The sequence below is a fragment of the Chlorocebus sabaeus genome, chromosome 3 (assembly GCF_047675955.1).
Source record: "Chlorocebus sabaeus isolate Y175 chromosome 3, mChlSab1.0.hap1, whole genome shotgun sequence".
In the NCBI taxonomy this organism is placed as follows: Eukaryota; Metazoa; Chordata; class Mammalia; order Primates; family Cercopithecidae; genus Chlorocebus; species Chlorocebus sabaeus.
The window spans coordinates 80,593,992-80,620,779 of record NC_132906.1 but is presented as its reverse complement, the minus strand read 5'-3'; the positions used below and the strand labels follow the sequence as shown (position 1 = coordinate 80,620,779).

Sequence of the window (26,788 nt, the reverse complement as noted above, 5' to 3'; positions counted from 1 at the left end):
CAGATTGATTGGCCAGGCATGGTGTCTCACATCTGTAATCCCAGCACTTTGGGAGGCCGAGGTGGGTGGATCACTTGAGGTCAAGAGTTTGAGACCAGACTGGACAACATGGTGAAACCTCATCTCTACTAAAAATACAATAAGTAGCCGGATGTCATGGCACACATCTGTAATCGTGGCTATTCGGGAGGCTGAGGCAGGAGAATTGCTTGAAACTGGGAGGCGGAGGTTGCAGTGAGCTGATATCACACCACTGCATTCCAGCCTGGGTAACAGAGTGAGACTCCATTTTAAAAAGAGAGAGAGAGAGAGAGAAAAACTTGATAAATGCAACCTTGAAAAGTAAAAACAAAAACTACAAAAGTGTTGGCATCTTCTTTGCCATCATGCTGGAAGTCCTAGCCAGTACAATAAGGCAAGACCTAGAAATAAGCACATACACATTAGGAAGGGATCCAAATGGTTTTCTTGCACAGACAACATGATTGGCTACATAGAAAATCCCAAGGAATCAACAAAAAGCCTCTGAGATATGATAAATGTGCTTAGTAGGTTGCAGAATACAAGGTCAACATGAAAATCAATTGTATTTTATGTACTAGCAGTACAAAGTATACTGAAGAATTTAAATATATATACACACACATTATTGACAATCGCTCACTAAAAATAAATGATTAGGTATGAACCTAACAAAATATGTATAGAATCTGAATACTGAAAGCTATAAAACTTGAACACTGAAAACAGTTAAAGAGACATAAATTAATGAAGAGATAGACTGTGTTCGTAGATTAAGAGATTCAAGCTACTCAGGGGGATCACCTGAGCCTGGGAGGTTGCGGCCGCCGAGCTGTGATTGTGCCACTGCATTCCAGCCTGGGCAACAGAATGAGCTCCTGTCTCAAAAATATAGATTAGGAAACTCAACATAGTAAATATGGCAATTCTCCCAAAAGGAATGCACAGATACAAGGCATCCAAAAAAAAAAAAATTCCCAGTAGGGATTTTTGTAGATATAGACGAGCTGATTCCAAAGTTTATTTGATAAGGTAAAGCAACTAGAATAATCAAAGGAATTAGAATAGTCAAAACTATTTTGAAAGAAATAAATATATTCAGAGGGATCATACTACTAAATTTTTAAATGTTTATAAAGCTAAAGTAAGCAAGACAGTTTGGTATGGCAAGGGCTAGGCACATTGATCACTGCAACAGGATAGAGAGCCTAAAAATCGGGCCAAATATGACCAATTTTGAGTAAAATGCAAAGGCAATTCAGTGGAGAAAGCGTAGTCTTTTTAATAAATGGTGTTTGAGCAACCGAACATATGCACACACCCAAAAATGAGCCCCAAATCTCACAGCTTATGCAAAAATTAACTCAAAATATATCTTAGCTCTCAATGTAAAATGAAAGACTATCTTTCAGATGAAATCATAAAATAAAGTATTCATGAACTCGAGTTAAGCACAGTTCTTAGGCAGAATGCCAAATGCATAATCAATAAAAGATGGCCGGGTGCGGTGGCTCACGCCTGTAATCCCAGCACTTTGGGAGGCTGAGGCGGGCGGATCACAAGGTCAGGAGATCGAGACCATCCTGGCTAACACGGTGAAACCCCGTCTCTACTAAAAATACAAAAAATTAGCCGGCGCGGTGGTCCCAGCTACTCAGGAGGCTGAGGTAGGAGAATGTCATGAACCCGGGAGGCGGAGCTTGCAGTGAGCCGAGATCGCACCACTGCACTCAAGCCTGGGCGACAGAGAGAGACTCCATGTCAAAAAAAAAAAAAAAAAAAGAAAAAAAGAAAAAATAATTAAACATTATCAAAATTATATGATTTTGTATCATGCAGATAAAAATTTGTTTCTGCAAAGACTGTCAAGAGAATGGTAACCTACACTACACACTGGGACAAAATGTTTTCAAATCATGTATCCAACAAAGGACTTGTGTTTAGAATATACAAAGAACTCTAAACTGAACAGCAAAAAAAACACAAGTAGCCCAATTTAAAAATGGGTAAGACTTGAGCAGATATTTCACCAAAAAGAACATAAGAAAATAATCACATGAAAATATGTTCAATATCACAGCCATTTTTAGGGAAATGTAAATTGAAGCCACAATGAGACACCGTTACACATCTATTAAAATGGCTGAAATAAAAAGTACTGTCACCAATTGCTGGTGAAGATGAGAAGCAACTAGAATGCTCATACTTTCATGGTGGGAATGCAAAATGAGACAGCCACTCTGGAGAACAGCTTGCCACTTCTTATAAAGTCAAATATACAACCCAGAAATTCCACTCTTGGGTATTCACCATATGTTTATTCAAAAACCTGTACAGGGATGCTTTTTCTTTTTCGTTTTCTTTCTTTCTTTCTTTCTTTCTTTCTTTCTTTCTTTCTTTCTTTCTTTCTGTCTTTTTTTTTTTTTTTTTTTTTTTTTTTTTTTTTAGACAGAGTCTTGTTCTGTTGCCCAGGCTGGAGCACAGTGGTGCAATCTCGGCTTACTGCAACCTTCACCTCCTGTGTTCAAGCGATTCTCCTTTCTCAGCCTCTGAGTAGCTGGGATTACAGGTGTGCACCAAGCCTGGCTAATTTTTGTGTGTGTGTTTTTAGTAGAGATGGGGTTTCACTATGTTGGCCAGGCTGGTCTCGAACTCCTGACCTCAAGTGATCCGCCTGCTTCGGCCTCCCAAAGTGCCAGGAATTCAGGCATGAGCCACTGCGCCCAGTCAACACAGATGCTTATATATCTCTATTCACAATTGCCAAGAACTGGAAACTATCAAAGTGTCCTTCAACGGGTAAATGGACAAACAGCTGTGGTACATCCATGTAATGGTTTACTACTCAGTAATCGAAAGGAACATGCAATCAGTGCAGCAACACATCAGGCGAATCTCAAGACATTATGCTTGCTAAGTGGGACAAGCCGGTCTCAAAGGCTCCAGATTTATAATTCCATTTATAAGATATTCTTGAAAAGAAGAAACTAGAGTGAATGAGAACATATCAGTGGTCTTTGGAGGGGTGGAGGGAAAGATAATACGGAGAAGTTTTGGGATGATGGAACAGTTCTGTCTGCTGATTGCAGAGGTGGTTACACAGTCTATACATGTGTTAAAATTCCTAGAACTCCACATCAAAAAATTCAATTTTACTGTATGTTAATTTAAAAAAACAAAGTCACTTTTTGCATAGCACAAAGCATTATAGGCAAAGTCAGAAAACAAATGACAAAGCATTTATGTGATTTATGTCACAAACCAACTACTACTCTCCCTAATACACAAAAATCTCTAAGTGTCAACAAGGCCAGAACACCACCCCTGAAAGAGCAGAACATGAACAGCTAACATTAAAAAAAAATACAGATTGCTTTAAAATATGAAGACATGGTTCCCATTACACATAAACAAAATGCATATTAAAACTACAGTAAGATGCCAATGTTTATCTGTAAGATTGGTAAAAATTCCCAAGTTTGACAATGCAAACTGTTGGCCAGGCACTCTCACTCAGGGAATGGATATTAGACAATATATGATATTAGACAAATGACAGATATTTGGCAATATCTACTTTTTCCTCTGACAAGGCATACTTATTCTATGTGTACAAAATGAAGTATATTTAGGGTTATTCCTTGCATCATTTTCTGTAATAGCCAAAGAATGGCAACTAGCCAAATTCCATCACTAGGGAGCTAACTAGATAAATCATGGAATAGATCCATTCAGTGAACTGTTCTGCAGCTATAATAAAGAATCAGATAACTTCCTATGCCCTGATAATAGATGAGTTCTAATATATATTATTGTTAAATGAAAAAAGCAAAGTGTGGAAGAGTGTGTAGTATGCAAAATTCTGTATAAAAGGTAAGGGGTGGCCAGGCGTGGTAGCTCACACCTATAATCCCAGCACTTTGGGAGGCCGAGGTGGGCAGGTGGTTCACCTGAGGTCAGGAGTTTGAAATCAGCCTGGTCAACATGGTGAAATCCCATCTCTACTAAAATACAAAATTAGCCAGGTGTGGTGGCAGGCGCCTGTAATCCCAGCTACTTGGGAGGCTGAGGCAGGAGAATGGCCTGAACTCCGGAGGCGGAGGTTGCAGGGAGCCAAGATGGTGTCACTGCACTCCAGCCTGGGCAACAGAGCGAGACTCCATCTTAATAAATAAACAAATAATTAATTAAATAAAATTAAAAAGATAAGAGATAACAGAATAGATACTGGTACTTGTACCACATGGAGAAGCTCTGAACAAATAAGAAAATAATGGAAGTGATGATTGATGGGAAGAGAATGGAAACAAAAAGATGGGACATAATAGCAGAAATATTTTCCCTCTATGTTTTTCTGTGTTTAATTTTTGAGCCATTGATACAAATTACGTGTTCAAAAAATTAAATTAACAATTATATTTTCAAATAAGAAGATCCATTTTCAGTGATAGCTCATTCATCAGCTCTGTGGAATGCAATAGAACGGGCAGAAGGGCTCCCTGGCAGAGCTGAGACAGGAAGCCAGAAGAAACACTTCCCTTGCACAAAAGAAGTGAAAATGCAGAAGGAAGTGGCATTGGTGAAATCTAATGCAAAAGGAGCAGAGAGGGTATGAGAAACGGCATGAGAGAGTGGAAGACATCCGTTGTTTTGGATGTGGCCTTGAATTTAGGTCTGCTTCCTGCTGACTACGGAGTTTGGGCAAGTCTTTTAAGTTCTCTGAGTCTGTTTTCTCAACTGCAAAATGGCAGTAAGGACAAAACCTACCTCGCAAGGTGATTGCAAGTGTTAAAGAAAACATGGAAAGACTTTGCAGCAGAGAGCAGGGCTGTGTGCTGACAATGCTGTATTAATAAATAGATAAAGGAGGCTGAATGTGGTGGCTCATGCTGTAATCCCAACACTTTGGGAGGCCGAGGCAGGAGCATCACTTGAGGCCAGGAGTTCAAGACCAGCCTGGGCAACATGGCGAAACCTGGTCTCTACAAAACATTTTTTAAAAAATTAGCCAGGCATGGTGGCACATGCCTGTAGTCTTAGCTACTTGGGAGGCTGAGGCAGGAGGATCGAGGCTGCAGTGAGCTTTGATCACACCACTGTACTCCACCCTGGGCAATAAAATGAGATATCTCTAAGTTTTAAAAAAATAATTGAAAAAGAAGAAATAGACAAAGGAAAAAAGCAAAGCCTCTCAGAGCTTTCTACTGCCTCCTTTCCTGCTGGGCTTCTGTACCACTGAGCCCCAAAGTTTGGACTTGCCTGGGAGGATGGAGAGACAGGAAGCTACTGAGAGACAAAGGCAAAATCCCCCTGGCCACACAGGAGGAGGACGACTGGAAACCCACCCAGTCTTAGAGGATTATCTTCCCAACAAACTCCAGTTTGCTGATTTGGTTGTGAACAGACCACCTTACTGTGGAGCATTTTAGGAAGTTTGAGTGTTATTCTGAGGGCAAGTTTTGAGCGTTTTGGGTGGAGGTAGGGGTGGGGTGCTGATCAAATTTGCATCCTGGAAAGATCACCGTGAACACTGTGCAGAAAGTGCGTTGGAAGAAGACAAGATGGGGGGCGGGGACCTCATTAGGAGGCTGCTGTGGGAATCTGGAGGGGAGTCGGAGGTGGCCCTAACTCAGGTGAAGGGATGGAGGAGACACTGGCAGGAGCCTCCAAGGGCTTGGTGAGTGTCTGATGGAACGCTGAGGCAAGGAGGAGGAAGAGGCAAGGACGACTCCCAAATTTCAAGTGGAGCAGCCCAGTGAGTGTCATGAACACCATTTGCTGAGACAACAACAAAACAGCAAGAAGCAGCCGGGCGCGGTGGCTCACGCCTGGAATCCCAGCACTTTGGGAGGCCGAGACGGGCGGATCACAAGGTCAGGAGATTGAGACCATCCTGGCTAACACGGTGAAACTCCGTCTCTCCTAAAAATACAAAAACTAGCCGGGCGAGGTGGCGGGCGCCTGTGGTCCCAGCTACTCGGGAAGCTGAGGCAGGAGAATGGTGTGAACCCGGGCAGCGGAGCTTGCAGTGAGCCCAGATCATGCCACTGCACTCCAGCCTGGGCCACGGGCAAGACTCTGTCTCAAAAAAAAAAAAAAAAAAAAAAAAAACAGCAAGAGGCCACGACTGTGGGAAAGATCATGAGTTCAGCCATGAGATCACGAGATCATGAGGCCACAGAGCATCTGAGTGCCTGTGAGACTCAGGGGAAGTGGGTCATGGGCAGTTGGATGTTACAGTCTGGACTTGCAAAGAGGTCGGCGAGAGACATCTACCTACAAACAGCAGGCGTGTGAGCCTGGAAGTGCATGGAGAACCAGAAAGAGAAGCCTGAGACACAGTCCTCAAGAATGTCACTCAGGGCCGAGCGCGGTGGCTCACACCTCTACTCCCAGCACTTTGGGAGGCCAAGGTGGGCACATCACTTGCAGTCAGGAGTTCCAGACCAGCCTGGTTAACATGGCAAAAACCCATCTCTACTAAAAATACAAAAATTAGCCAGGCACGGTGGCACGTGCCTGTAATCCCAGCTACTCAGGAGGCTAAAATAGGAGAATTAGTAGAACCCAGGAGGCAGAGGTTGCAGTGAGCCAAGATTGCCCCACTGCACTCCAGCCTGGGTGACAGAGCGAGACTCCATCTCAAAAACAAGAAAAAGAGGCTGAGTGCAGTGGCTCACACCTGTAATCCCAGCACTTTGGGAGGCCGAGGAGGGTGGATCACCTGAAGTCAGGAGTTTGAGACCAGCCTGGCCAATATGGTGAAACCCCATCTCTACTGAAAATACAAAAATTAGCCAGGTGTGGTGTCAGGTACCTGTAATCCCAGCTACTCAGGAGGCTGAGGCAGGAGAATCACTTGAACCTGGCAGGCGGAGGTTGCAGTGAGCCAAGATCGTGCCACTGCACTCCGGCCGAGGTGACAGAGCAAGAAGCTGTCTTAATAATAATAATAATAATAATAATAATAATAATACAATGGAATCCTCTACTTTAGATGTTTAATCTATGGTAAGGGATTTAGAAAATATACTACATCTAAAGAAAAGGTTACAAAGCAACCTGATCTAAAACTTGAAAATGTGGACGTAAAGTGAGAGGAACATCTGGCTTCTGAGCAGGAACCTTTATAATGGGAGCAACGAAAAAAGAGTATTAAATAGGGGTAGTGTGGAGAAAGGTAAGAAGACTTTGTAATCCCAGCACTTTGGGAGGCTGAGGCAGACAGATCACCTGTCAGGAGTTCAAGATCAGCATGGCCAACATGGTGAAACCCCGTCTCTACTAAAAATACAAAAATTAGCTGGCATGGTGGCATATGCCTGTAATCCTAGCTACTCAGGAGACTGAGGCAGGAGAATTGCTTGAACCCGGGAGGTGGAGGTTGCAGTGAGCCGAGATCGCGCCATTGCACTCCAGCCTGGGCGACAGAGAGAGACTCCATCTCAAAAACAAGAAAACAAAACAAAACAAAATTCACCGCTTGCCATACCGTGGAAAATGGAAGCAAGCACATAACTGGGCCAAATCCCCATGGTCTCTTTGGGCAGAAGACACGTCAGGCAGCTGGATCCTCTCGCACAGAGGCCAGTAAGCACAAAGGCATCACCTGGGGAGAGGAGACGCCGATGGGGTCTTAGGAGAATCCCAAGAAGTACATCCCTGGAACAGAAATCATCTTGGCTGACATTGAGAGGTCAGAAAGGGTAGACTTGATAGTTTATCTCAAAAAAGCTGCTAATGGATAATAATTGGCCACTGCCTTATTTATTACAAAACAGAAATGTCTCATGAGTTTTCAAATGTGTTACCATAATTTGATTTTATACACCAGAATTCAGATCATGAATGACTGACAGGATATTTTGGTTGAACAGTCCTGATTTAAATAAGACTGGCTTGTAGCTAAGTGAATATGATCAGCTCTTTTGAATTTTGATAGTAATTCCAATTCAGTAAATACTATTACCCTTTTTCCCTTCTAAAGATATGATTGGACTTCACTAGTAATGTCTAACTTTTCCCAAAGATGGTAAAAGTTGTCTCAGAGTATCTTGGAGGTCAGTTTTATATTTAGATTTATACAACTGGTTATATTAATATATTTAAATACTGGGGAAATTTCTTCACTGTCTCAGAACGAAGTAACGCTCACCTGTGGTTTAATCTGTATTCATTAGCCTATTAAAGGCAAGGACTGAAGATAAGATAGCAATGTCTACTTTATATTTTTGGTTATAACTATGATAATCTAATCAGAATTCCCTGTATCTAAAATTCAGGCTTTTTGACCAGGTGTGGTGGCTCACGCCTGTAATCCCAGCACTTCGGGAGGCCGAGGCAGGTAGATCACTTGAGGTCAGGAGATCGAGACCATCCTGGCTAACATGGTGAAACCCCATCTCTACTAAAAAAACAAAAAATTAACCAGGTGTGGTGGCATGCACCTATGGTCCCAGCTACTCGGGAGACTGAGGCAGGAGAATCTCTTGAACCCGGGAGATGGACCTTGCAGTGAGCCGAGATCGCACCACTGCACTCCAGCCTGGGCAACAGGGCGAGACTCAGTCTCAAAAAAAAAAAAAAAAAAATGCAGGTTTTTTACTTATTGAAAGACATTTTAGTGTGGTTTCTGTGTAATATCAAAAAATATGTAATACGTTTCACATTTTATAGATGATCTATAAGGGCAGGTGTTTTGTTTTGTTTTGTTTTTCTGAGACGGTCAAAATCTCACCTGTCACCCAGACTGGAGTGCAGTGGCGTGCTCTCACTCCCACCAATCTCCCTGCTCAATCCTCCCCAGTGCCTGGCCTGGAGAGGGCAAGTTATAATTAGGATTGTCTTGAAACAGCTATTCAAAAACACATAAAACTACAGAACTATTGTGTATGTGTGCTTTGGCAACTCATTAGAAGAATTAAAGTAGAAGAGATATACACAAATCTATAAATTATGTGTGATCATAAGATTTAAGATAATCAAAATAAAATCAGGCGGGGCATGGTGGCTCACACCTGTAATCCCAGCATTCTGGGAGGCCAAGGCAGGGGGATCACTTGAGCCCAGGATTTCAAGATCAGCATTGGCAACATAGTGGTACCTCATCTATATAAAAAATAAAAGATAGCCAGGCATGGTAGTGTGTGCCTGTAGTCCCAGGTACTTGGGAGGCTGAGGCAGGAGGATCACTTGAGCCCAGGAGTCCAAGGTTACAGTGAGTCAAGGTTGTGCCACTGCACTCCAGCCTGGGCAACAGTGCAGTGTCTAAAAAAAAAAACAAAAAACAAAAAAAAACCCCACAATCACAGATTATGAAAAAATAAGTATATATGCCAGGATGTGAATAGTGACTACTATTTTCTTATATATTTTCAATATTTTTTTTGGCATAAGTTACTTTAGGAATAAGAAAAAATAGTTAACATTTTAATAAAAAATTTGAGTTTCAAAATCAGAGATAATTCAGTTGATGGGTTGAAGTTAACCTCTTGGGGGCCAGATCTTACAAATTCTAAGCTGGCCGGGAGCAGGGGCTCACACCTGTAATCCTAGTACTTTGGGAGGCCGAGATGGGTGGATCACTCGAGGTCAGGAGTTAGAGACCAGCCTGGCCAACATTAGCGAAAACCTGTCTCTACCAAAAATACAAAAATTGGCCGGATGCAGTGGCTCACTCCTATAATCCCAGTACTTTGGGAGGCCAAGGCAGGTGGATCACGAGGTCAGGAGTTTGAGACCAGCCTGCCAACATAGTGAAACCCCATCTCTACTAAAAATACAAAAATTAGTTGGGCGTGGTGGCAGGTGCCTGTATGTAGTTCCAGCTACTTGGGAGGGTGAGGGAGGAGAATTGCTTGAACTCGAGAGGTGGAGGTTGCAGTGAGCTGAGATTGAGCCACTGTATTCCAGCCTGGGTGACAAAGCAAGACTCCATCTCAAAAAGAAAAAAAAATTAACCAGGTATGGTGGCGGGTACCTGTAGTCCCAGCTACTTGGGAGGCTGAGGCAGGAGAATCGCTTGAACCCGGGAGGCAGGAGTTGCAGTGAGCTGAGATCATGCCACTGCACTCTAGCCTGGGCAACAGAGTGAGAGTCTGTCTCAAAAAAACAAAACAAAACAAAAAAAATCCAAGCCAGAGTTCCAAGAGTATGACCCTTGGCCCCCATCCCCAGTGTCTGCAGGGGTCTGGACTAGAGACTGTAGGTGAAAATGCAGTCCTCTGGCTTTCCCATTTTTCCTTGGGCTCAGAGCTTTGGAAGCAACTGTGTGATGAGTTCTTCTCCCACCAGAATGATGGTGTCTCCATGTTTAGAAAAATTCTCCATGTATTTGATTATTTCTCACCAGGAATATATCTTCTTTAGACAGTTTAGTTTGCATTGACAAATATTTATCTTACCAGGCACCATGCTAAGTGCAGTGAGGGGCAATTTTGCAATTATGACTGTGAGATCTAGAAGCAGACTGGCTGGGATTTGACTCTTGCCTCTATAACTTACTGACATTGTGAAATGGGCAAATTAATTTCTTTAATCCTCAATTTTTTAACATACAAGATGGAGGAATATATTTAATCAAATGTAAGATGCCTTTCATTAAAGGCTTACATTATTTCTTTACTTCTAAGAAAGACAAGTGCTGCTAATTAAACTTTGGCACGTTGCCTGAAACAATAGCCCTATATAATGTATGAATTGACCACACTAGCCTCTTCTTGCTTTGAAATTTCTTTCCTCTGCACCAGAGATCTGGCAGTTTCTCCTTGCTCCTATTGCATTGTTTGGTATGTAATGGGCAGTTTTTTTGCACACAGGTCAGTACTAAAGGTGACACAGCTTCATCTACCTTTGGGGGGAAATCTTCATTTTCTGGGTGCATAAAGCCCTTGGTGGTTGTTTCACAAGAAAATGTGCAAGTGCAATCATTTCTCCAACAGCAAGTTTCCAGCTTCCTTCCCATGGTTTTGCCATGTTGGCCAGGTTGGTCTGGAACTCCTGACCTCAAGTGAACCATCTGTCTTGGCCTCCCAAAGTGCTGGGATTACAGGCATGAGCCATCACACCAGGTCAACTTCTATATTATATTTTCTCTGCTTTTGATTACACAGCCACTTAGCAAACATGTACTGAAAACTTATTATGTGCAGGTGCTATGCAAAGGGCCCTCTGGACTTGCGGTCAGCAAGTGACAAAATAAAGTACAGTGATCTGGGAATGCTGGATGAACACGTTTGGAACCCCTAAGCATTGTGTCAATATGTACTGAAAGTTAACATGTGTTTAAGATAAAAGATGATCAGGGAATCTAAAGAATAGCTGGAGGCTGGGTGCGGTGGCTCATACTTGTAATCCCAGCACTTCAGGGGGCTGAGACGGGGTTGGGGGATCACTTGAGGTCAGGAGTTCGAGACCACCCTGGCCAACAAGGTGAAACCCTGTTTCTACTAAACATACAAAAACTAGCCGGGTGTAGTGGCAGGTGCCTGTAATCTCAGCTACTCAGAAAGCTGAGGCAGGAGAACTGCTTGAACCTAGGAGGCAGAGGTTGCAGTGAGCTGAGATCATGCCACTGCACTCCAGCCTGGGTGACAGAACGAGACTCTGTCTAAAAAAAAAAAAAAAATCAGGAACAGCTGGAAACAAAAGAGACAGTTGGGGAAAACGTGGAAAAGAAGAAAGTCCTACAGAAAAGGGAAAAGGACGAGGAATGAGAACTGGTTTCTAGTCCTGTGCTTCTCCAAGTCAACACGTGGCCAATATTTCCTTCCAGGATATTTTTTTTTTTTTTTTTTTTTTTTGGGAGACGGAGTCTCACTCTGTGGCCCGGGCTGGAGTGCAGTGGCCAGATCTCAGCTCACTGCAAGCTCCGCCTCCCGGGTTCACGCCATTCTCCTGCCTCAGCCTCCCGAGTAGCTGGGACTACAGGCGCCCGCCACCTCGCCCGGCTAGTTTTTGTTTTTTTTTTTTTTTTTGAGACGGAGTCTTGGTCTGTCGCCCGCGCTGGAGTGCAGTGGCCGGATCTCAGCTCACTGCAAACTCCACCTCCCGGGTTTACGCCATTCTCCTGCCTCAGCCCCCCGAGTAGCTGGGACTACAGGCGCCCGCCACCTTGCCCGGCTAGTTTTTTGTATTTTTTAGTAGAGACGGGGTTTCACTGTGTTAGCCAGGATGGTCTCGATCTCCTGACCTCGTGATCCGCCCGTCTCGGCCTCCCAAAGTGCTGGGATTATAGGCTTGAGCCACCACGCCCGGCCTAGTTTTTGTATTTTTTAGTAGAGACGGGGTTTCACCGTGTTAGCCAGGATGGTCTCCATTTCCTGACCTCGTGATCCACCCGTCTCGGCCTCCCAAAGTGCTGGGATTACAGGCTTGAGCCACCACGCCCGGCCTTTTTTTTTTTTTTTTTTTTTTTTTTTTGAGACAGAATCTCGCCCTGTTACCAGGTTGGAGTGCAGTGGTGCGTGATCTAGACTCACTGCAACCTCTGCCTCCCAGGTTCAAACAACTCTGCTGTCTCAGCCTCCTGAGTAGCTGGGACTACAGGCATGCGCCACCACGCCCAGCTAATTTTTGTGTGTGTGTGTATTTTTAGTAGATACGGGATTTCACCATGTTGGCCCAGATAGTCTCGATCTCTTGACCTTGTGATCCGCCCACCTCGGCCTCCCAAAGTGCTGGGATGACAGGCATGAGCCACCGCACGCAGCCCCAGTATCTTCTTTTTGAGCATTTTAAAGAATCATTGGGGTCTTTGGGGTCTACTACCTTATTTCATTAAGAAGGATGCTGAAGCCTGGGAGGTGAGGTGAGTTATTTGGAAATATGGCTTCTGGCAGGTCTAAGGGTGATTTCCCTCATTTCTTTCTGGTTTTCTGTATGGATAATTGCTGCATAATGTGTTCTCTTTATAATGGAAACAGCTGCTCTATAGACAGAAAAGTATATTAGGCAATATTAGTTTTCATCACAGCCAGGGAGGAACCTGATAATTAATATCCAATGAAATCCATGGCTTTTAGGAAAGAACAACAACAACAACAACAAAAACTCTTTAATCAGCCACAAAAATACCTTTCAGGCAGGCCAGAGTAAGAAGCACAGATACCAAATAAGGAACGTGGGCTCGTTTTTTTTCTATAGATAGACTTTTGGATAAGTCTATTTATAGACTTATAAATAGTAGACAAAACATGCATATAAATATGTTTGGAACGGCACAAGACATGAACTTTCCATTAAAAGAGTATTTTTAAAGCTGTTAATTATATTAAAAATATTGTTCTAGGACAAGAACAATACACACATATGTAATACAGGTTTACTTATAAAATATGTATATTAAATTTATATTTATTTTATAAAAATAAATGTATATTTCATTTTTAAATGTCCAGAAATAAATGCAAAAGCATACACAGGGCCAAAAATAGCCATGATGAGTGATTTAAAGGTCTAGAAATCCTACTGAAAACCACTTTCCAGGAAAAGCATCTGATAAATTCTAAACTTGCCTTGCTGATAATTTCATCTACCAGATGCCGGGCAATTGGAAATCAGTGGCTGCAGTGAAAGACTGAGACCTTTGGTAGATGAGATGATGCTAGCCCTGAGGGAATGCTGGGTGCCTGCAGCAAGGTTTTCAGAAATGGGCTGGTTGAAATTTAACCCAAATAGGAAGCTGGTTGAAGATTGAGGAATATGTCATAAAAGCCACAAACTGGAAGAGCTTTGGGTCTCCCAAGGGACCTGGACGAGAACTAGCAATCCTCAGGCCCAGGGCGCTCCCTCCATTCCTCTGGGCCGCCTGGTTTCACATCTGTTCTCCTAAACGCCAGGGATTCAGGTGGAAGTGAGATGCTCCCAGGAGGTGCTCCCAGGGGAAACTGGTGAAGGGGTGTGGGAATGGGAAGTTCGGGAGTGTCAGTGGGACCTCAGGGTGTGTGCTGCCTCAAGCAATGGAGCTGGACCTTTTCACTTGCACACGAGCCAGCTGAGGGTCACACCCATGGGTAGGGGTGGGGCTGGAGGTAATGGGGAGAAGAGAAAACTCCTGGGGGCTTCTCGCTCTCCATATGGGTGGGATGCCTGCAACACCCAAAGGCAATCTTCAGAAAGTCACTGGCGACGGCCATGAATGACAGAGTTTGCAGGAACTGGGCTGTGAGCATGCACAGAGCTGGTGAATGAGAGCCGAGGAGATCTGGGCAGGGCAGCAGCTCTGTCTGCTAGGGCAACCCTGCTTCCTTCTCTGCATCTGCTTTGTTCTCCTCTGTCTCTGAAAACCAACTTCCTCTGCTACCTGCATGCATCTGGGCTTGCTTGCCATTTTTTTTTTTTTGAGACGGAGTCTCATTTTTTTTGCCCAGGCTGGAGTGCACTGGTGCAATCTTGGCTCCCTGCAACCTCCACCACCATGCCCAGTTAATTTTTGTATTTTTAGTAGAGATGAGGTTTCTCATGTAAATTCCTTGAAGAGATAGACTAATAGACTCTGAGTCAAGGTATGTAGTCCCAGGAAAGAAAATCTATTTGCTTGATTTGAACCAGATGTCTTTGCCCCAGTTCAACACCCTACTGTGACCAAGAAGCCAATGGTAGTCGCTAGGCAACCATTGAGCCATCGAGTGCAGGGTTTCAGTGTGTATTCGTGTGTGTGTGTGTGTGTGTTGCTATATCTGGGCATATGAATGGGCAAAACAACAGATTCTCAGAAAGCACCAGAATAGGCCTGGCCTGGCCCACTTGGAATTGGATCCCCTGCTCTGGGTTCAGCGAAGCAGATGTCAAAAATGTCCATGGGAGGCCAGGTGGTCAAAAATGTCCACGGTGGCTCACGTCTGTAATCTCAGCATTTTGGGAGACTGAGGCAGGCAGATAACCTGAGGTCGGGAGTTTGAGACCAGCCTGGCCAACATGGAGAAACCCCATCTCTACTAAAAATGCAAAACATTAGCCCAGCATGGTGGCACATGCCTGTAAGCCCAGCTACTCGGGAGGCTGAGGTAGGAGAATCGCTTGAACCTGGGAGGCTGAGGTTGAGGTGAGCCAAGATCTTACCATTGCACTCCAGGCTGGGCAACAAGAGTGAAACTCCATCTCAAAAATAAATAAATAAATAAATAAATAAAAGTCCAGCCGGGTGCGGTGGCTCACACCTGTAATCCCAGCACTTTGGGAGGCCGAGGCGGGTGGATCACGAGGTCAGGAGATCGAGACCATCCTGGCAAACACGGTGAAACCCCGTCTCTACTAAAAATACAAAAAACTAGCCGGGCGAGGTGGCGGGCGCCTGTAGTCCCAGCTACTCGGGAGGCTGAGGCAGGAGAATGGCGGGAACCCGGGAGGCGGAGCTTGCAGTGAGCTGAGATCGCACCACTACACTCCAGCCTGGGCGACAGAGCGAGACTCCGTCTCAAAAAGAAAGAAAAAAAAAAAAAAAAAAAGGCCAGGGAAAAGAAATAGATCTCACTCCACTCCAAAGCTTAGTTGGCTCAAGAGGCACAAAGTCTTCACAAAAGCAAAATTCTGAAGAATCTATGATAAAATGACAGGCGATGCTCTTTCTTTAAAAAGAAATGGGAAGATATCTAAAGACAGCAGGGTCATGTATGGGTGACACCACCAAGGACAGATGATAAACAATGGAGTACACAGACAGAAGGAGGCACACAGGATCAAGTAAACAATGGTTATAGAACTGAACAAATAACCCTGAGAACCCAAAGAACAAATATTCAAGAGCTTATAAAAATAGATGTATTTGAATAAGAAGAAGAATGAAGAGGTTACTCGCTGCTCACGCCTGGGGATCATGTTCAGTGGTGAGTGTGGGAAAGCGGGCCTTAGCAGGCATATTGTTAAGTGGAAAAGGCGGTTTCTTTTTTTTTTTTTTTCTTTGAGATGGAGTTTCGCTCTGTTGCCCAGGCTCGAGTGCAGTGGTGCAATCTCAGCTCACTGCAACCTCCGCCTCCCAGGTTCAAGCAATTCTCCTGCCTCAGCCTCCTGAGTACCTGGGATTACAGGTGCCCACCACCATGCCCAGCTAATTTTTGTATTTTTAGTAGAGACAGGGTTTCACCGTGTTGGCCAGGCTGGTCTCGAACTCCTGACTTCAGGTGATCCGCCCACCTCGGCCTCCCAAAGTGTTGGGATTACAGACATGAGCCTCCACGCCCGGCCCGCCAGTGGAATGTTTGGTATACATGATTACACTTCTATTTATCCATTATCAATGAAGGAGTCTGGGTGTTGGATTTATTGCTTTTTCTTCTCTTGTCCATCTTTTCTCTATTTTTGTAAAAGACTTCTAAGCTTTAAAGCAAGCCAATAGATTCTCCCTCTTGGGAATATGAAAGTGGGACCCAGAGTCTAACAATCTAGCTCTTCCAGGAATTTACGTGAGTAGAAACTTCCACTGTTTGTATAACGAGAATAAAGTTAGGCAATGAGAGAAAAAAGTGGAACTACTTCATTTCAATTTAATTTTTTTAAATAAAAATGTTCCAACTAGAATGAAGAGAACACACATCCTTAAGAGGGCATAAAGTCCTACATAGAGTTCACAAGACAAGATCTAGATGTTTTAAATGAGGTCAGGTGCGGTGGCTCACGCCTGTAATCCCAACACTTCGAGAGGCTGAGGTGGACAGATCCCTTGAGATCGAGACCATCCTGGCCAACGTGGTGAAACCCTGTCTCTACAAAAAATACAAAAATAAGCTGGGTGTGGTGGCACGCGTCTACAGTCCCAGCTACTCGGGAGGCTGAGACACGAGAATCGCTTGAACCTGAGAGGCGGAGGTTGCAGGGAACCGAGATAGCACCAGTGCACTCCAGCCTGAGCAAGACCTTGTCTCAAATAAATATATAAATAAATAAATAATAGATGTTTGAAATGAGTTTAAGACTCCAGGCCCAAGCAGATTATATCCCCAGAGTCCTGTAAAAACTTTAAAATCATCTCTGGAACCACTGCTAGAAAACTAGACAAACTCAGGAAAACTCCAAAGGGTGAAAGCTGGATCAGTGAATAGATGTTAAAGAGGCAGAAGCTGCCTTCCATGGGAGCTGTTTAGAAAGGGCCTGGGAGGCAGCTGTTTCTGTGCCCAGACCTGTTCAAGCAGGAGCTTGGGTGACGGCCGTGGGAGGGATGTTGTGATGCGTATCTTCCATGAATAGAGGAAAGGACCAGATCAGGATTCTCAAAGAAAGATTGGGGCTCATCAGTGGACCACAAAGTTCCCCTAAAGGACCTAAAACTGATTTAAAAACTCATATCCTCTCTTTAGTATTATTATTATTGTTATGAGAGACAGGGTCTCACTCTGTTACCCAGGCTGCAGTGCAGTGGCATGATCATAGTTCACAGAAACCTCGAATGACTGAGCTCAAGCAATCCTTCCATCTCAGCCTCCTGAGTAGCTGCGACTACAGATGTGAGCCACCATGCTAGGCTGGTTTTTATTTTATTTTTTGTGAGGCAGGGTCTCGCTATGTTGCCCAGGCTGGTCTTGACCTCTTGGCCTCAATTGATCCTCCCACTGCGGACTTCCAAAGCACTGGGATTATAGGCATGACCCACTGCACCCAGCCCTCTCTCAGTTCTTCTCCATGATTAATGCGCAAGCCATACGTTTTCACTTTACAAACAGCCAGGATCACTTATGATCTATGTGACAGGGCCATTTTTTGGAATAATTTTTCCAACGCTTCTCCTCTCCATCCCAAAATAGACAGGACCTGTGTGCTCCCCCATGTCCCCCACTAACCCTGTGCCTCAGAGGAAATTGGGGCTACTCTGATAAGGTGAAATTGCTTTTAAAATGCTTTTTCCCTGAGCTTTATTTTTCTGAAATTGGAGTTCACAAAGAAGATAATGTGGCCGGGCGCGGTGGCTCAAGCCTGTAATCCCAGCACTTTGGGAGGCCGAGACAGGCGGATCACGAGGTCAGGAGATCGAGACCATCCTGGCTAACACGGTGAAACCCCCGTCTCTACTAAAAAATACAAAAAAAAACCTAGCCGGGTGAGATGGCGGGCGCCTGTAGTCCCAGCTACTCGGGAGGCTGAGGCAGGAGAATGGCGTAAACCCGGGAGGCGGAGCTTGCAGTGAGCTGAGATCCGGCCACTGCACTCCAGCCTGGGCGACAGAGCAAGACTCCGTCTCAAAAAAAAAAAAAAAAAAAAAAAAAAAGAAGATAATGTGCTCCTCTTTTGAGGATACCAATGAGAGAGAAGCATTTTGCCTTTGAGGCAAGAGAAGGCAGCAGGAGGGATTTCTTCCAGCCAGTGGGCTCTGCTCTCTGCTTCTCCCAGGTTGTGAAGATTTCAAAGAGGCTGACTTGGTGAGCAGGGCCCCAACCATAAGGCTCCCAGCCTCAAGGAAGCAGAGACCAACTAGACTGAAAGAAACCTGGACGGGTATAAAAACTGAAGATAAGGCTGGATATGGTGGCTCACGTCTGTAATCCCAACACTTTGGGAGGCAGAAGCAGGAGGTCAGGAGTTCGAGACCAGCCTGGCCAACATGGTGAAACCCATCTCTACTAAAAATACAAAAATTAGCCAGGCATGGTGGTGCACACCTGTCATCCCAGCTACTCAGGAGGCTGAGGTAAGAGAATCGCTTGAATCCGGGAGGGAGATGTTGCAGTGAACTGAGATTGTACCACCGCACTCCAGCCTGGGCAACAGACTGAGACTCCTTGTCAAAATAAAAGTAAAATTAAATTAAATTAAATTAGCCGGACATGGTGGCATGCACCTCTAGTCCCAGCTACTCAAGAGGCTGAGGTGGGAGGATTGCCTCAGCCGGGGAGGTCAAGGCTGCAGTGAGCCATGATTGTACCACTTTACTCCAGTCTGGGCAACAAAAAGGGACCCCATCTAAAAAAAAAAAAGAAAGAGAGAGAGAGAGTGAAGATAAAGAGAACACAAAACATAGGATGGTGTCTTGCCTGTTTTAGGCACCACAGAGAATGGCTAACTTCTGTTGAGAGCTGGGAAGAGAAGAGACCTTAACACCAATGACAGTATAATTTTCTCCCAGCCTAGGAGTCTAAGGAGTTGAAAGATTTAGTTTGATATAATGAAAACAAAGAAATTGATACTTTATGTACACTTTGAGTTTGTGAGTCAAGATTCATACCTTCCACAGCTACTAAGCATGGTACAGTTACTGGTACTAGGGTTAGAAGTGACTAGAATTAACACAGAGGAATCTTTTTTTTTTTTTTTTTTTTGAGATGAAATCTTCCACTGTTGCCCGGGCTGGAGTTCAATGGTGTGATTTCAGCTCCCTGCAACCTCCGCCTCCAGGGTTCAAGCAATTCTCCTGCCTCAGCGTCTCGAGTAACTGGGACTACAGGTGTGCGCCACCATGACCGGCTAATTTTCTATATTTTTGGTAGAGATGGACTTTCACGATGTTGGCCAAGCTGGTTTCAAACTCTTGACCTCATGATCCACCTGCCTCAGCCTCCCAAAATGCTGGGATTACAGGCGTGAGTCACCGCACCTGGTGGATTCTAAGCCGGGTACTTTGCCGAAGTCTGACTGGCAGCTTGAAGTTCTTGGTGACTTGGCTGCCCTTGTGCATCCTTGGATTGTTGGGATCCTGCAGTTCGGGGAAAGGATGCTGTTTATCTGGACATTAATGATGCTGTCTCCAATTGCTGCTACTCCAGTCCTGCTTCATTTTATTGATGAATACTCTTAGTTTAGTGATGAATACTCTTAATTTAGTTCATCATCAGTTCCGTGACTACTAATTTCCATTACTATCACTGTTTATTTTTATGCTCAGGTTGCCCCCATGTTTGACCACTGGGGACTCCTTCAAGCTGGTTCCACTGTCTTTTTGATACTCTCCATCAGCCTTGGAGCTACTGTCTATCTAACATGTTTCAGGGTCATTTTGTACTTCCCCTGCCCCAGCCCTAGAGCCAGCCATTTCTAAAAAGAGCCCTGGTTTATCTTAGTAGAGAATGGCATTTAGAAACCAAAATCCCAGTTCTAAGCATGCTCATTCTTCCTAGTGTGTCATTGCTTCTAGGCCCTTTCAGCAGATAGAGCTAGGAAATGGTGTGTGTGCACATGTGTGTGCAAACACACATAAACATATATACATAGGTCCGTCTCTATCTCTCTTAATCCATAGAAAACCATGAGTTCACATGGATACATCCAACACCACAGGGTACATTCTAGTCTTCACTCTGTCCATATTTATTTATTTATTTATTTATTTATTTTTATTTATTTTTTTTGAGACGGAGTCTCGCTCTGTCGCCCAGGCTGGAGTGCAGTGGCCGGATCTCAGCTCACTGCAAGCTCCGCCTCCCGGGTTTACGCCATTCTCCTGCCTCAGCCTCCCGAGTAGCTGGGACTACAGGCGCCCGCCACCTCGCCCGGCTAGTTTTTTTGTATTTTTTAGTAGAGACGTGGTTTCACCGTGTTAGCCAGGATGGTCTCGATCTCCTGATCTCGTGATCCGCCCATCTCGCTCTGTCCATATTTATAATGCCCTTTTACAAGAGCAAGAAGCGTAGTTCTCATTATCATCTGCTACAGACTTGAGGACTCAGAAAATACTTCCAGAGGTAAGTTTTACCACTGCGAGAAGTGCGTCTACTACCTAGAGTTAACTATTTCTTTATAGCTCTTTTTCTAAGGTAAAATTTACACACACATATATAGAAAGAGACAGAGCGCACATACAATTTTTTATATATACGCTCTCGCTCTCACTCTCTCTATATATATATATATAAAGAAATAAAGAGAACATACAATTCAATGAGTTTTGATGAGTGCATAAACCGTACAGTCCACATACTTATTAAAATATGGGCAATTCCTATCATCTCAGAAAGTTCTCTCATACTTCTTTGCAGTTAATCCCTGTACTCTACCAGAGACAGCCACTGCTCTAATCACCTCCCCTTCAATGGATTAGTTTTGCCTGCTCTTTTTTTTTTTTTTTTTTTTTTTTTTTTTTTGAGATGGAGTCTTGCTGTATTGCCCAGGCTGGAATGCATGCAGTGATACAATCTCAGCTCACTGCAACCTCTGTCCCCTCAGTTCAAGCAATTCTCCTGCCTCAGCCTCCTGAGTAGCTAGGACGATAGGTGCACACCACCATGCCCAGCAAATTTTTGTATTTTTAGTAGAGATCGTATTTTGTATTTTTAGTAGGGTTTCGCCATGTTGGCCAGGCTGGTCTTGAACTCCCAACCTCAGATGATTCACCCACCTTGGCATCCCAAAGTTCTGGGATTACAAGCATTAGCCACCATGCCTGGCCTGCTCTTTTTTTTTTTTTTTTTTTTTTTTTGAAACTAGGTTTTCCTCTGTTACCCAGGCTGGAGTGCAGTGGTGCAATCTTGGCTCACTGCAGCCTCAACTTCCTGGACTCAAGCAATGCCCCAACCTCAGCCTCCCAAGTAGCTGGGACTACAGGTGTACGCCACTATGCCTAGCTAATTTTTCTATTAGAGATATTAGAGATGGGGTTTTGCCGTGTTGCCCAGGCTGGTCTTAAACTCCTGAGCTCAAGTGACCTGCCCACCTCAGCCTCCCAAAGTGCTGGGATTACAGGTGTGAGCCACCATGTCCAGCCTGCCTGTTCTTTAACTTATGTAAGTGGGATCTTGTAGGCCAGGTACAGTGACTTATGCCTGTAATCCCAGCACTTTGGGAGGCTGAAGCTGGAGGATCACTTGAGGCCAGGAGTTTAATACCAGCTGGGCAACATAGCAAGACCCTATCTCATGTTGTTGCATGTATCAGTCGTCCACTCTTCTTTGTGGCTGAGCAGGATTTCAGTAGACAGATATACCACAATTCGTTTATGCATTCTCTTGTTGATGAACTTCAGGATTGTTTCCAGGTTGGGGCTATTGTGAATAAAGCTGCTATGAACATTCTTAGCAAATAGGAGAAAAAAATAGCAATTGTACTGAACTTTTTGTTTGTTTGTTTTTAAGGCAGGGTCTCCCTCTGTCACCCAGGCTAGAGTGCAGTGGCATTATCTCAACTCACTACAACCTCTGCCTCTCAGGTTCAAGCAATTCTCCTGCCTCAGCCTCACTAGTAGCTGGAACTACAGGCACATGCCACCATGCCCAGTTAATTTTTGTATTTTAGTAGAGATGCGGTTTTACCATGTTGGGCAGGCTGGTCTCGAACTCCTGACCTCAGATGATCCGCCCACCTTGACTTTCCAAAGTGCTGAGGTTACAGGTGTGAGCCACCACGCCTGGCCTGTATCAAACATTATTTCTGCTGCATCTCCTCTTCTCAATTTACCACTGTCTCCAAGCATTGGCCCAGCAGCAGGTGTAATCTGAACGCACCTCACCTCAGCTGCCTCACACAGCTAGACTTCTCCAGCTCTGCAGTGTGGTACCCATGCCTGTGGAAACATAAAGTTGGTGGATAAATGCTTCCCCTTCTACCTCTAGGGTGGACAATTCTAGAGTCTATTCTACATGGCCCATCAGAAGTCTCCAGAAGGATTGAACCCCACTTGCCCATGTGCCAACTGACTCATCACGAACCTGCCATTGGCTTCCCTCCTCCACATTGCATAATCCCTTACTTCTGTTCTCTAGGATCACTAGTCCAAACAAACACCCATATGCAAGCCCTTGTCCCAGGCTCTGCCTCTGGGAGGAATGCAACATAAGACAGCAGCTTCAGCAAATTATTTAGACACATTCAGTCAAATGGCAGAGGTAAAACCTAAAAGTGTTAAAGAATAACTATATTACACTGCTGTCCACTAACTTGGAGGTTTCTCTCTCTCTCTCTCTCTCTCTCTTTCTCTCTCTCTCTCTGTCTCTCTCTCTCAATCCCTCCCTCTCTCCCTCCCTCCCTCCCCTCATCATCACCTATAAGATGCATTTCAATTTCAGAAATGTTAAAATCTAAAATACTATGCATCTTCCGTTCAAGTACATATTGTTGTCTGCTCGTTTAATATCTGTCTGCCTCACTTTTGTCATTTTCACCAGGACAGAGATGGAGTCTGACTCAAACATTGATAAACACATCATAGGTGTTCAGTAAATATTTGTGAATAAGAGAATAAGGGACAGCAAGAAGAGAAACTGACAAATTATTTCCCACTTTGGAATTGGTTTTGGAAGAATAACTTTAAGGGGTAGATAATTAATAAAAGATGTGAAGAGGAAAGGAAATCAGATGGAATCCCCAGGGAACTGAATGAATAAAGAGAAGATTCATGAAGAGTAAGGCTGGTAACAAGAAATAGCTTAACCACCTAGATACCCAGGGCGGAGGCTTCCTTTGGAGGCCCTCCTTCACTGGCCGGTAAGGAAGGAGAGCTAACAACCTCAGCAGAAGGCGATACTAGCCCTAATCCCCTTCCCAGTATTTAAGAGAAAAAATAGGCTCAAAATGATTATTCGAATAACCACACTTCCTAAACTGTAACCACAGCAGCTTACAGCAACTTTTCCATAAATCCTCTCCATGCTGCTTTTGTGATCCAAAAAATTCTATTTCTCAGTTCCCAGCAACAGCACTTCCTACATAACAAGTTTGGATTTCACACATTAAGACGATTACTGTGGATTAATAGAACAATAGGAGGATCAAAAATGCCATGATAGTTAGACCCAGGGTCATTTGCAAACAGAAACAGGTTTTGAGGCATCTGAAGAGTGGTCCTGACGATACGTCTCTGTCTCTTTCTGGAGCATCCTGTCAGCTCCCCAAGTCAGGACCTTGGATAGACCATAAGTGCTTCGTGTGAGGGACCAAGAAGGGATTATGTAGTCAGAGAGTAGTTTAGGAAAATGAACAGGTTTCCCCCTCTTGTCCTTGTTAAGAAATCATAGACAGGCTGGGCACGGTGGCTCACACCTATAATCCCAGCACTTTGGGAGGCCGAAGCAGGAGGATGACCAGAGGTCAGGAGTTCAAGACCAGCCTGGCTAACATGGTGAAATCCCATTTCTACTAAAATACAAAAAAATTAGCCAGGCGTGGTGGCGGGCACCTGTAATCCCAGCTACTCGGGAGGCTGAGGCAGCAGAATCGCTTCAACCAGGGAGGTGGAGGTTGCAGTGAGCTGAGATGGCAACATTGCACTCCAGCCTGGACAAGCGTGGAAACTCTGGCTGAAAGAAAGAGAAGAAAGAGAGAAAGAGAGAGAGAGAAAGAGAGAAAGAGAGAAAGAAAAGAAAGGAAAAGAAAGGAAGGAAAGAAAGGAAAGAAAAAAGAAAGGAAAGAAAAGAGAAGAGAAAAGAAGGAAGAAAGAAAGAAATCATAGCTGGATTTGCATTAGAGAATTTAGACTGGATTTTAAAAAGTAGTCTAGCGTTCTTGTCCCATCTCAGAGAAATAGGGCTTTCTGTCTACCAGGATGAAAAAATGTCTTCTTTGGAAAATGCTGTAAGCTTAATAGATAAAGGCAGTGTTGTTTCACGCTTTTTTTGTTTGTTTGTTTGTTTGAGACAGAGTCTCGCCCTGTCACCCAGGCTAGAGTATAGTGACATGATCTCAGCTCACTGCAACTTCTGCCTCCCGGGTTCAAGTGATTCTCCTGTCTCAACCTCCCGAGTAGCTGGAACTACGGGTGTGCACCACCATGCCCGGCTAATTTCTGTATTTTTTTTTTTTTTGAGACGGAGTCTGGCTCAGTCGCCCAGGCTGGAGTGCAGTGGCGCGATCTCGGCTCACTGCAAGCTCCGCCTCCCGGGTTCACGCCATTCTCCTGCCTCAGCCTCCCGGGTAGCCGGGACTACAGGCGCCCGCCACCTCACCCGGCTAATTTTTTGCATTTTTAGTAGAGACGGGGTTTCACCGTGTTAGCCAGGATGGTCTCGATCTCCTGACCTCGTGATCCGCCTGTCTCGGTCTCCCAAAGTGCTGGGATTACAGGCGTGAGCCACCGCGCCCGGCCTAATTTCTGTATTTTTAATAGAGATGGGGTTTCACTATGTTGGCCAGGCTGGTCTCAAACTCCTGACCTCAGGTAATCTGCCCGCCTCAGCCTCCCAAAGTGCTGGGTTTACATGTGTGAGCCACTGCACCCGGCCTATGCTTGATGTTTTAAGTAGAGTTTTAACCTTTCTATTCATCCAGAAAACTACTAGGCATTAGGCTTGCATACCTCAGTAACGGACCAGCCAGGGGCCAACTGGATTTACTGGTTCAGAAATCTCACCATCCTTCATGTCACTGCTGTGTGGGGTGGGGACAGTGGGGCTCCCACTTAACCAGCAAATGAGCAGCTCGTGAGCTGCAGATGCCTCTGTTCTCCTGTGCAGATTCAGTGAGACAGAAATGTGAACCTGGCCAAAGAGCAGGGCGGGGAGGCTGGCTATGTCCTGATTTGGGTGTGAGCTGGTTATACAAAAAAAAGAGGGCCCCAAAATGCCAGTCAAGGGAGCACTGGATTAGTTCCCCAGGGTTTGCCAGTGTTAAATACTGGAGCTAGCCCCTGTCCTACCTTTGAAGATGCATCTCTCAGAAACGCTCAGAAATGCATCCTTCTGTGCAATCCCAATCAAAATTCCAGCAGGTTTTTTCACAGAACTTGACAAGCCACTTTTTCTTTTCTTTTTTTTTTTTTTTTTTTTTTTGAGACGGAGTCTCACTCAGTCATCCAATCTGGAGTGCGGTGGTGCGATCTCTGCCACTGCAACCTCCGCCTCCCAGATTCGAGCGATTCTCCTGCCTCAGCCTCCTGAGTAGCTGGGACTATCGGCATGCACCACCACACCAGGCTAATTTTTGTATTTTTAGTAGAGATAGGGTTTCACCATGTTGCCCAGGCTGCTCTTGAACTCCTGGCCTCATGTGATCCGCCTGCGTTGGCGGTTTACAAAGTGCTGGGATTACAGGCTTGAGCCACCACCCCCAGCTGACAAGCCACTTTTGAAATCCATATAGAAATGCAAAGGACCTTGAATAGCCAAAGCAACTTTGACAAAGTTGGAAGGCTATTACGACTTGATTTCAAGACTTATTAAATCCTGCAGTCATCAAGACAATGTGGGATTGGTATAAAGATGGACAAATAGACCAAAGGAGCAGAATAGAGTGCCTAGAAATAGACCACACCTATATGAACAACTGATTTTCAACGAAGATTCAGAAAACAATTTAGATGTGCACATGGGCCTGGTGATACCACGGTGGAACAAGAGCCCCGTTTCTCGGACGTTACACGCCTCGTGGTGTGGTGTATGGCTCTGGCCACCTCCTACATTCGTGTCTACAACCACCAATCTTTTCAAAAGAAATAATTCCAGATTGATGGATGAAATTTTAAAACAACAGCAAAAATTCTGGGCCTAGATTGTTCAAAATACTCACCAGAGTTTGCAAATAGTAACGACAAAGATGATGAAGTTCTAAATTGCCATTTGGTGGTGAAGGTGCTGTCCCCAGTAGATGGAAAAGCAGATATTCTGAGAGCTGCTCAGGACGTTTGCCAGTTAGTAGCCCAGAAGCAAAAGCGACCCCCACAGATTTGGATGTAGCTATGTTAGGCAGTTTACTTAGTTCAAATGGTTCTCCTGATCCTGATTTAGTATTGAAGTTTGGTCCTGTGGACAGCGCATTAAACTTTCTTCCCCGGCACATCAGATTGTCTGAGATTGTCTCTTTGCCTTCCTACTTAAACATCAGTTCTGAGGACTTTTTCTCTTCCCTTCATCAGTATGTAACTGTGACCAGCGTGTGGAAAAGCAGTGGTCATTTGTGGCATAATTGGATTTTAGGCTTTTAA

General features: G+C 44.5%; 1 pseudogene; it reads left to right on the top strand.

Moving 5' to 3' along the window:
• Window positions 1-5,582: 5,582 nt before the first annotated feature.
• LOC103214880 (dehydrodolichyl diphosphate synthase complex subunit NUS1 pseudogene) lies at window positions 5,583-26,788 on the top strand (annotated as a pseudogene).